General features: G+C 40.4%; 1 protein-coding gene across 1 annotated transcript in view; it reads right to left on the reverse strand.

The window, feature by feature from the left end:
* The window catches only part of CLVS2 (clavesin 2), a 181,533-nt gene extending 176,721 nt beyond the window's left edge, over positions 1 to 4,812 (reverse strand). Inside the window, exon 1 of the mRNA XM_081530543.1 lies at positions 4,640 to 4,812. The gene's annotated coding sequence lies outside the window, so the exon portion shown is untranslated. The remainder of the gene's footprint in view (positions 1 to 4,639) is intronic.
* Positions 4,813 to 12,535: the final 7,723 nt, after the last annotated feature.

A 12,535-nucleotide genomic window follows, 5' to 3' on the forward strand; every position in this document is an offset into this window, starting at 1 on the left:
GTGGTGGGAGGATTAGCATTTCCGTTGAATACAGACTGAGGGAGCTAGAATTTATGACACTCGATTACTTAAAGATGAAATGATTTAATAGTTAAAAGTCATTAAAAAACATTTCGCATATGGTGTTATATAAATGTTTAAAACATAAAAAATAAATGAGTTGATCTAAACAGAGGATAGTTAAAAATGTGGTGTCAGCAGAGGATTAGGCAGAGAAATCAATGGAACACATTCAAATGTATACACAGACCTGAGTATGTAATTGGTCAGAATATGATGAACATCACATTTCTCCTCAGTGAAGAAAGAGCGGCATATTCAGTACATGGTGCTGGGCTCATAGTCTCTTCTGATATTTCTTCTCATTTCTTGGTGAAGCGAAGCTCTGATAAAGAACACTCTGAGCTCAGACTGACCTCACTGTGTCCTCTCAAGCACTGACCCTGCTTAATAATTTATAGGCATAATCCAAGTATGGATTGTGATCTCTAAGCCCTCAAACTCCATATTTCAACACCGTTTAAGCTCTCGTTTCTTCCCACTGTGTTGTGTTTTATTGCATAGCTTTTAACTCTGTCTTTAGAAGTGAAAACTGCTTTAGACAGAATGAACATGTGACTATATCAAGACATAGAGCTCTAGATAACATATTCCTGGCATAGATGTTTTTAACATATTTAATGTTTGGATTTTCAACCTAAGCAGGAAATACTCTTCCTTACACAGCCTTGCTTTTCCAGTGTAGAGCAGATTAAGCTGTTAATGGAGCAGTTTTAACTGGTCACATCTTCTGGAGCCATGGACAAAGAAGGGTTAATGGTCCCCTGGGAACATCCCCCCAAGCCGAAAGAGGAGGCTATATATTTCTCAGCCGTGACACTCAGTAGACAGAGGAACAGGGAAGGAGGTCCAGTTAATACATTGGTCTGTCTATTAGTAACTCTTGAGGCTGCTGCTTCGCATTTAGAAAATGACTATATTTATTCACTGCCAAAGACAACACTATTAGAGCCCCTTTTGGTCATAACCAATCCCAGGAAGAAAGACTGACGGCATCACTTTTGACATACTATCCTCATATGCTTTCATGTACATGATGAAAAATAAAGCAGAAGCACAGATATTTCCACGAGCTCTGGACAGCATCTTGCCTAATGTGCACCAGACTCATATGCAAAGAATAAAATTACTGTAGTTTGTTTTAGGGACAAAGTCTGCAAATTCTTGCAGGATATTTTTCAATCTAGGCACAAAGGCTCAATGTTTAAAGTGCATCATATTCCAGAAATCCTTGCATCTATGCTGTTTGACCTACTTGCTATCTCTCATTTTTTTCCATCCCAACATTCTCCAGCCCTCATCCAGATAATTCTGCAATGAATGTCAGCATAACCTTAATATTAAGTCTACCTTTCACTCAGCGAATGTGAGGTTGCAGGTCCCTAGTGTGTTCCCTTCCCCTGGCCTCCTAGTGCACCCTGCTGGACTCCCTTGGGAATGCCTCCTATTCCAGACAAGCTTCCTGCATACATCCACAAGTGAACCATAGTCTCTGATGCCATGATCCTTTTTTTCTCCTTTTCCTTAGTTCACAGACTAATCCGTCCAATAAAGATTTAGCTTATCAACAGTTTTTGCAAAAGTCTGTGCTAGTCACAATGCAATGGACTAAACGTTCCATTTAGTTCTAAAACTAAAGTTCCACCAAAATTTGTATGTTGAAACCTAATCCCCAAGGTGATGGTATTTGGAGATGGGGCCTTTAGGAAGTAAGTAGGTCATGAGGGGAAAGCCCTCATGAGTCCGATTAGTACTTTTATAAGGAGAGCAGGAGAAAGACATCTCTGTCTTGGCCGTGTGAGCACACAGCAAGAAGGCAGCTGTCTACAAGCCAGGAAGTCAGCTTTCACCAGATACCAGATCTTCTTGATGGTCTCAGACTTCCAGCCTTCAGAACTGGGAGAAATAGATGGTTGTTGTTGAAGCCACCTGGTCTATGGTATTTCAGTGAGAGCAGCCAGGACCAAGACACTAGTCAACTTGAATGAGGATCAAGGGGCTGAAAGCAAGTTTCTGAATGTTAAAGTTATTTTTGCTTATCTTGTAGTGCACAACAGGTTCTGTCTGGTAGACAGCCTAGTGGCATTGTGACAGCAACAACAAAAATGGTAGTCCTGCCAGGGAGCCCCACAGTGACTGGCGGTGGTGGTAAAAGTCTATTCTTAATCTTCTCTTAATCCAACAGCTGTGATGTGCCCCGGTTGCCTCTTCCACCAGAAATCCCAGAGCCATCTCTTTCAAACTGCAAGCCCTTCTCATACTCCATCTATTCTTCAGTTACTGTTACATTTGCTGTTTTGATTGTTCCTGTTTCTCCTTCCTCCTTTAGTCATAATCCCCTAACCAGTCCTTGGTGACCTCCCTTCAGTTTACTAAATAGCTGCTTAGAGAACCTGGTGTAATTTATTTTCTCCACATGCCTTGCTTATGTTAACGCTGCAGGCTGGCTAATTTCCTAAAGGTCTTCACTGTTATTTAATATTAAGATTTGTCATAGAAACAATGAAAAACTGTCAGTTTACTAAGCACAGATGGTGTGCTTTGCCCTGTGCTAAGTTCTATTAATGCAGTTAAACATACATCCACAGAAGGCCTGCTCCATCCTGGACGTGGTAGAAAACACAAGCAAGGATGTTACAATAGGTTCTCAGGAATGTACAGCTGACCCTTGAGTGACAGGGTTGAGGGCATCAACCATCAAGGGGTTGAGAATCTTCAAACTTCTATCTCTGCCTCGAAAACAAAGGAATTGATAAATGACTCAGCTGACTTCAGGATGTTGAAATGGTTTGGTTAGAATCAGGACTCAAATCCTAGTTACCTTGATTCCACATATTATGATCTATCATCAAACACAAAATTTCCCCATACTTGGTTAATTTAAAGATCTGTTAAATAGATAGAAAAGAACTGTATCTATTGACAAAAAATTCATATGTACGTGGACCTGTGTTCTTCAAGGGTCAACTGTATAACTCCAGGGAAAGGGTAAAAAGAAACTGATATTTACTGAGCTCCTAAAAGTAGGTAGACTGAGACTAGAAGGAGATGGCCGTTAATGAAGGCTTCAGGAGTAGGTATCCAATTTTGTAGGTATTGTGGAGCTATGAAAAGATTTTTAGAAGCACTTTAGGAAGATTAGGTTATAATGTATAGGAGCAACCAACTTTTGTAAGAGTCAACATTCATGGTCATGGCCATGAGGAAATGGAGGTAAGTATCCCTTCATGCATGAAAGTACAGAATTTAGCAGTAGTATGGATTAGGGAAGAAGGAGATGAGATTGAGCTATCAAAGATGTCACTTATTAAAGGGATAGAGATACATAGATATATGGATATACAGATATATAAACATAGAAATTATATTTCAGGGGAGTGTTTGACAAAGATCACAAAAGATCACTTTCTCCCTGCCAAGTCCCAAAGGAATGCATTTATACATCAGGAACAAAAGATTCAGAACAGGAAAAAGATATTAGTCTGAAGCACTTTCCAACAGTGCGTCTTATTTTCTACTCAAGATAACCTTGAATAATAATCAGAATTATATAAATTTGTTCCTCAGCCCTCTACTGGTGAAGCCTCACTCTTCGACCTCTTTTAAAACTTGTCCTTTGTTGTTTAATTGCTGTCTGACTCTCTGTGACCCTGTGGACTGTAGCCTGCCAGGCTCCTCCGTCCATGGGATTTTCCAGGCAAGAATACTGGAGCAGGTTGCCATTTCCTTCTCCAGGGGATCTTCCTGACCCAGGGATTGAACCCGCATCTGCTGCATTGGCAGGCGGAGTCTTTGCTGCTGAGCTACCCAGGAAAGCTTTCAAGCTGGAGCCCCAGTGAAAATTCCCAACCCTAACCCATCACTGCCCACAGTCAAGTTCTTTTTCTGCTTCTCCTCCCTGATAAGAAATTTGATTTCCTCGCTAGTGCCCCAAATGCCCAACAAAAATGACATCTAGTCGTACTTCCCCTTCTCATCTGGGGCATTGAGCAGCAGATACCCTCTGCTTTCTAACTGAGACAAATGAGCAAACAGGATGCAGAGCCAGATGTTAGGGCTGGAGAATGCCTCATTCTTTCCTTCCCTCCCCTTGTTGAACTTCTGAAATAAGCCCCACCTTGCTACATAAGCCTCCTTAAAAACCACTTTTCAAGTCCATCCATTCTCAAATGAAGGAAGCTGAGCCACATAGCAAATTGCTCACACATCCTCCTGGCAGCATGATTCACAGGTTTGTCCAAGGGCACGGAGCATAGTGGATGCTTGGTATTTCTATAACAATCACAATTCCAGCTTCTAAAGTTGTTTTAAACTGCATTTGTACAGTTTATGTCCGTAGAGCAGTTTTATGCTAATTCTAAAGATGGAAAAACTAGTGTTCAGATTGGTTATCAACTTAGTTACAGAACTAGAAAATAGCAGAGTCTGGATTCAAATATTTTAATTCCCTTTTTTTTCCCTGATATAACCAAAGTGCTCTTGTTGTTATTATCTATAGACACTCCTAGTCTTTGTTTTTATTGAAATAAGATTAAAGAACAAGACTTTTTACCGGTTCCAAAGAATTGGTCCCACTCACCTCCACCTTAGCCCAGCAGGTCAGCTATTCTTTGCTTCCACAGTTTACATTAGGATCCTCTGGGCCTCCTGGTGTCTCAGACTGTAAAGAATCTGCCTGTAGTCCAGGAGATCTGGGTTCGATCCCTTGGTTGTGAAGATCCCCTGGAGGAGGGCATGGCAGTCCACTCCAGTATTTTTACCAGGGGAATCCCCTTGGACAGAGGAGCCTGGTGGGCTACAGTCCATGAGGTCACAAAGAGTTGAACATGACTAAATGCAGCACAGCACAGCTTTTCTTTTGCAAAGTTCATCAGTGAACTATAAGCAAGAACTCTTCATAAAGAGATACTCAGTGCAGTCTGCTCAGTTCAGCAACAGACTGCAAGATTTATTGACCCCTTGGGTTTTGTTTTTGTAATTCTTTTAGCTTTTAGAAATTAAAAAATGTTATCTATGGGTTCATATCAAAAAAACTGTTCTCTGCTATATTATTAAGAAATAAATTACTTTCTGAGGAAAGTTAATAAAAATTTTCTGCAGGTGTTTGTTTCACTCAAGAATTTTTAGAATGGAGATAATGGGAGAGGTAGAAGAAGGATCTGATGTGAACTCTAGTAGAGACACTTAGAAATTTCAGTCTTGCCAAATAAAGAAACACTATGTTAGCATAATGTTTTCAGATGTATACCTTGGCTATTTGATTTTTGTATTGCAAATAGTGGAAATGTTTACTTTAGCATTATACGCATCCTGATGTGAATGCATGCTTAAGTGCCTTCAAAGCAAACAGATACACTCATTTGTAGAAATCCAACCTAGAGCAGTAGATGTAAGTTACTATCACGTGGTTTCATTAACTTCATGGGCTGAATTGTTTCATCGTTTTTCTGTTCCGCAGGCCAGGATGTCTGGAACGGCCAACTGTGTATATTGGAAAGGAGCTGTCGATGCTACTCATACATCAATGCTGAGAAAGCAACTGCAAGAGTCGACCCCTTGCACTCATCTCCCTTCCCCACATCTGCAGGAACTCCCTACTGAAGGGAACGCCAAAGTGTGGTCTCAGGATCAGGTTTTGGGGTGCTCAGGTAAAAAGTGAAGCATGCACCTTATCCAAATACCCATGACCCCTCCTGTGCTGGACTTTCCTAAGTCCTGCCCAAACAACAGATTATGTAAGGTCTACAGTGAGCTGCGATCAGCTGGCTGTCTGATTATAGGACAGGATCTAATAAACTCTTGCACAGAAAGCGTGCTCACGCTCAGTTGCTCAGTTGTTTAGCCCTCCAGGCTCCTCTGTCCATGGGATTTTCCAGGCAAGAATCATGGAGTGGGTTGCCATTTCCTTCTTCAATTTTCCCGACCTAAGGATTGAACCCACATTTCCCATGTTTCCTGCATTGGCAGACAGTTCTTTACCAATGAGCCACCTGGGAAGTCCCTTACACAGAAATGCTAATAGATAATACTCTTATCCCTCCTGAGCCTATATAACTTATTACAGAAAATATATTAGTATATTATGGAATGAAGATATATAATAGATACATGTGTATGTAATGTCTGCTCCTAAAGTGTTCTTTTAAGGAACAGAAGTAAGCTGGAGGAATAGACATCATCAGTATCTCTCTTTGCAGTTTTATTCTGGAGAATCTTTAAATTATAATAAATTTAATAAAGAGGAAAAAAATCCCTCTCCTTGTTTCCATGGACAGTTGCCCTAACTGGGTATATCTCAATGAAGTCTTGTAAGCAGCAAGACAGAATATTCTCATTTCAGAGGCAATGAATAGAAGAAGGCAATACCCATGCACAAGCAATCATTTTGGTTGGGCAACACACACAAAAACATAAGCAAATTTTCTGAATTAAAAGCTAACAAGGCCATGCCTAGGATTTTTACACATGAAAATTTCAACTATAATAAAAAGCAGAATTGATTTTCTGTCACCATAGTCTATTGCATTTTTTTCCTATTTAATAAACATTTTTGTGAAAGTTTAACCATACATCAAGGACCCAATTCAAAAATCTATAGTTTGATGAATTTTCACAAAATAAACACCTTCATGAAACAAGCCCTGAGATTAAGAAACAGAATATTCCCAGTACCTCGAGGGACTCCTCACTCTCTTTTCAACTAACTACTTCCTAGATGTAATTGATGTAACTATTCTAACTTCTAATACCATAGCTTAGCTTTGTTAATGCACTTTTAAGTGGAAACAACTCTGTCATCTTATATCAGTCATATTGTTACCCATTTACTGTTAAATCAAAGACACTGATTAGAGACATTTAGTTTTCCTAAGGTATTCTTCAGGGTATCTGTTTTTCTGAAAGTACATCATCTTGAGTTATCAAGACCTGACAAAGCCAAGGTTGGAAAAATGACTTTTTAGCACAAGACAGAAGAGTGACGATGCTGAAAGAAGTCGCTATGTCAGGTGAGTAAGAGCATCATTACTGCAACATGAAATACAGGGTAACTTCAGCTATAAATTTAAAGTAAATTTCCTTTATGTGTAACAATTTATTATTTTATTGTTATCAAGGAAAAATATAACTTTGCCTTTAGCCATGCTCAAATCTTCTGAGGGACAAATATTAAATATATAAACATGGTGAGGAATGAATTTCGACATTGTAATCCATTATGAATATATTTGAGGCATAAAATCTATAATAAATGGATAGAACCAGTACTAGTACATTTCATATTTAAACTATGTCTGGTAATACTTCATTCCAACTGAGCAATTTATAGATTGCGTAGTTGTTTTCCTTACTCTTCATTCAAATAGTAAATCAATTTTCATGTTTTTTAAAAGTTGAATGATGAATTAATCAGAGCCTGAGTTTCATGGTTTTTAAAGTTAGGTGATGAGTTATTCAGGCTTCCCTGGTAGCTCAACTGTGAAAGAATCTGCCTGCAAAGCAGGGGACCCCAGTTCGATTCCTGGGCTGGGAAGATCCCCTGCAGAAGGGATAGGCTACCCACTCCAGTATTCTTGGGCTTCCCTGGTGGCTCAGCTGGTAAATAATCCGCCTGTAATGTGGGACACCTGGGTTTGATCCCTGGGTTGGGAAAGCCCCCTGAAGAAGGGAAAGGCTACCCACTTCAGTATTCTGGGCTGGAGAATTCCATGGACAGAGGAACCTCCAGGATACAATCCTTCAGATTGTCTTACTACTGATTTTACTTTTTTCCAAAGCCTGGGGTTGGGGGGGGGGAGGTGCATGGGAGGGGGGCCGCGTGGGGGTGCAGAATAAGCATAACATGAGAAAAGGAGGGAAAGAAATATAATTGAATATATTTATTAAACAATTGGGTAGTATGGTACTTTATGGGTACTAATAAAATAAATACAGTTCACTTCTTATGAACTTTAAAGTTCAAAATTAAACTATATCTTGCTTTCTTTCCATGATAAACCCAAAGGCAGTTTCACATTGACATTTCTGTAAGCATGGAAAGGAGTAGCCACATGGGTAGTTCTGAATATGGATGTTATCAATACATTGAACCTGCTTTCACCTATATTTCTATATGGTCTTGCCTGTTACTCTAGTAGGGCTTCCCAACGGCTCAGCAGATAAAGAATCCACCTGTAATACAGGAGATTCGGGTTCGATCCCTGGGTCAGAAGATCCCCTGGAAGAGGAAATGGCAACTCACTCCAGTATTCTTGCCTGGAAAATCCCATGGACAGAAGAGCCTGGTGGGCTACAATCCAAAATGGTCACAAAAAGTCGATCACGACTGATCACACAGTTACTCTAGTAACTGTCTTCTTAATTGCTAGTACTTCTAACAAAATAATGACACAGCCTTGTAAAGCTCTAACTCATCAAGATGGAGAAAGTAACCATCACTTCTACTCAATCCAGTCTCAACTTCCCCCAAATCCTACTTCAGGCTGATAGATGTAGTCACTTGTCTAATGAAAAGCATAATTTCCCTCTCCTTTGAAGCTTCCATACAATCAAGGGGAAAAAAGTCATGAGCTCAAATTATTTATTTAATATGTTACAGGAACAGGGTAAATAGATATAAGAGTAAAGCTAAAGGAAAAGATATTATTGGTTACGTTTATGCACGCTAGGTCACGTCAGTCATGTCCGACTCTGCGACCCCATGGACTGTAGCCCGCCAGGCTCCTCTGCCCTTGGGATTCTCCAGGTAAGAATCCTGGAGTGGGTTGCCATGCCCACTTTCAGGGGATCTTCCCAACCCAGGCATAGAACCCACGTTTCTTATATCTCCTGCCTTGGGTTCTTTACCACTAGTGCCACCTGGGAAGCCTATTATTGATTACAGTAGTTGCTAAATCTTAAAGATCTAGGTGCCAAAATTGTAACATATTTCACCTCAGGACCGTAATAATACTATTGAGCTTACTTTTCTAATGAATTCTTTTACCTTAAAGGTTTGGATAAAGGGGAAGAACATAAGGAGAAAGACAATAGGATGAAAATGGAGTTCAAAAGAGTGATGATGATAGAGACAGAAACTGAAATAATCCCTTGAACTTATAGCTAGAGGCAAGTTTTCGCTTTGATCCAGGTATGGATACCCTGAGGGCTTACACGAAAGTAGTGGTTCTCAAAGTGTGGTCCTCTGACCAGCAGCATCAGCCTCCCCTGGGAACTTGCTAGAAATAGGAATTCCCAGGTTACTGACCTTATCTACTGAGTTAGAAACTCAGTAGATACAGCCCACATATCCTCTGTTTTCAAAGCCCCTGTGGGCTCTGCCGCAAGCTAAACTGTGAGGACCACTGGTCTAAAGCCGAGATCAGCCAACTTTTTCTGTAAAAGGCAAGAGAGTAAGGGTTTTAGATTTGCAGTTCGTACTATGCTGGTCATAAATCCTCAACTCTGCCATGTAATGAAAAAGCAGCCATGGACAATTTGTAAACTAATGGGCACAGCAGTGTTCTAATAAATTTTATTTACAAAAATTGATGGTGGGCTGAACTTCACCCAAGGACCATTGCTGACTCTCATATACAAAACTGACTGCAGGAAGAAGAGGCAGTAAGTCTGGTCACTACTTCCCCCTTCCCTCTTTCACCCTTGTGTGGGTGCTGACACCTAGTGATGAGCCCAAACGGCACCAAAATTCCTTGCAATGTGTGTGTACATCCTTGTTTCTGCTTGAGAGTTGTGCATAGGACGTACTCAAGCCATTTAGTAAATGAGGCACAGAGAGCGGTGGAAAGAGATGGACATAAATCGACCTGTGAGTCAGCCTGTAGAAGTCCAGGCCTAAGAAAGAAAGGATAGCCTTAAGACTGAAATACTAACTTTATGACTATCATCCAAGTGTTTGAACCATTTTCCTAAAGGAAATGCTCCCTGTGACCCTATCTGTTGTCCTCAGGATACAGAATTTTAAAAGGAGCCTGACACCTTCATTCACTCAAAATAACACATCCACAGTACCGACTACGATAAGATCCATAGTAGACGTGCCCCTTGAGCATTTCCATCTGGAAGTCCTACTGGAACATCCCACAAGCCTCAAATGGAAGGTGTCACCACCTTCCCATCAAAACGGGGGATCTCAAATTCTGTCAAACATCAGAGTCCCCCAGAGGGCTTGTGAAAACAGGTTGCTGTGCCCCATGCCCAGAGCTCCTGATTCTATAGATTGCATTAGGTCCTGAAAGTTTGCATATCTCACAAGTCCCCAGGCAAGGCTAATAAAGGCTAGTCCTGGAACCATATGTTGAGAACCACTGCTTCAAAAACATGCCCTTCCTTCTGTGTTTCCAGCCTCAGTTTGCAAAATCACCACTTTTATATACCTAGCCACCTGAGCAAATGAATGTGTCATCCTTGACTCATCACTGTCTCTTGCCCTCACATTAATTAACCATCAAGTTTGATCAATTTTGTCCCTTCAGAATTTTGGAAATCAAACCCCTCTTTACCATCCTCATGGTCAATGAATTAGTTTAGGCCAGTAGTCTCATGGGCTTTCTCGATAGCTCAGTGGGTAAAGAATCTGCCTGCCAGTGCAGTAGACACGGGAGTCATGGATTCAATCCCTGGGTCAGGATGATCCCCTGGAGGAGGAAATGGCAAACCACTCCACTATCCTTGCGTGAAAACTCCCATGGACAGAGGAATGTGAATGGCTACAGTCCAAAAGATCGCAAAGAGTTGGACATGACTAAGCAGGAGCACAGTATATGTAGTGTTATCATACTTTTCCCATAATTTACATATAAAAAGCTACTATATCCATAAGGCTGTAGAGGTAAACAGATCTAATTGTAGATTGCTGGACGCAATGGACCCAGAAACCCCTTCAGTAATCCCCAGGGGTAAGGGAATCCATCTCCCTACATAGCTTTTCCCCATTCATGCAGCAGGGAAAACTTATTTTAGGCCCTCATAATCACGTTCTTGGAAATTTGTGTAGGAGTCTAGGAATTCTACCTAATTCCAGATTTAGCACTTCAAATACATGTCCTACTAGTCAAAGTGATTTTTTTAAATTATAAATTAGCTAAATATTCTAAATGTGCACGCTTAGTTGCTTCAGTTGTGTCTGACTCTTTGTGACCCTCTGCACCATAGCCCACCAGGCTCCTCTGACCATGGAATCCTCCAGGCAAGACTACTAGAGTGGGTTGCCATGCCCTCCTCTAGGGGATCTTCCGAACCCAGGGATCAAACCCGTATCTCCTGCATTTCAGGTGGATTTTTCTACTGCTGAGCCACCAGGGAAGTACTATATTTACTTTAAGTTCAGTTTTTTGAAGAAGGCTGGTCTGCCACCCTGAGATGCTTTTGTGAGCCCACATATGTCAACGCTTTTCTCCAAGGAAAATCCTCAAGAATAGGCTGAGGTTTCCATTCAAGGTTGAAACTAGAAACATCACATTAACGTATTTAAGAAACATTCATTGAGTGCTTACTATTTTCCAAACACTATGCAATACAAGCTTGAAGATACAACTCGATAGAATCCAAAGAAAGTTGAGCTCTGATGTTACAGGTAAATCTTTTCTTAACATTCATGTTAGAAAATGAAATTTGTTTTTCCAGATCGGCCCTTATACTATAAAAACAGTGAGGTCCCAGTGATGAGTCCTACAAGATGGAAAGGAGAGAGATTTCTTTTACCGGTTGGCACCACCCTCCATTATGTTAAATGAAACCACGTATGGTTTATATAAGAAAATGTTCTTTTTGCCAACCACACGATCCTGGAGAAAATAGAACAAGCATTTTTGTTCTTGACTAATCTGTGATCGGAGGTATATGCATATGAATTATTCTTTGGAAATAATTAACCAATATCTTCCTAAATGAAAGCAGAATAGTTTATAGTCTGTATTGTATCATTTGTATGTCACTTGCCCCCAGTATACCCATTTATTAACTTATGTTAAGACAGGTGGGTTAAACACATGGTATAGTTGCCTCTATTCTCTCTCCTGCTCCCGCAGCAGAAGTGAATAATCAATCATGGCACTCACTCCTCCTGAGCCTGGGCATGACCTTGGATTCCTTCTGTATATAATACTTCAGGAAGCTGCTATTTATAGACAGGAATTGGCACTTCAGGTAAAATATACTTGTGTTTGCTTGGCAAAGATATTGACCCTGGGGTAAGTCTTATTAACATATAAATATGTACATGGAAAGTGTAACTCAATGACACTAGACCATCTTATTTTTTTTAGTCCATCTCCTCCTTAGTAGAGACTTGACAGGATAAAAGGAACCATTTAGCTCTGGTGGGATGACTGCAGCCAAAGGTGGGGAGAAATTTTCCAAGGCAATAGGTGATAAATTTATATCATAAATGTATATTTCCAACCTGAATCTCTTTCCTGAACTCCAAATTCATATATCTAATTGCCAACTTGACATCTTCACTTGCATATTCCACAGA

This window comes from Giraffa tippelskirchi, chromosome 9, assembly GCF_054371585.1.
Source record: "Giraffa tippelskirchi isolate mGirTip1 chromosome 9, T2T-mGirTip1v1.2.pri, whole genome shotgun sequence".
NCBI classification, from domain to species: domain Eukaryota; kingdom Metazoa; phylum Chordata; class Mammalia; order Artiodactyla; family Giraffidae; genus Giraffa; species Giraffa tippelskirchi.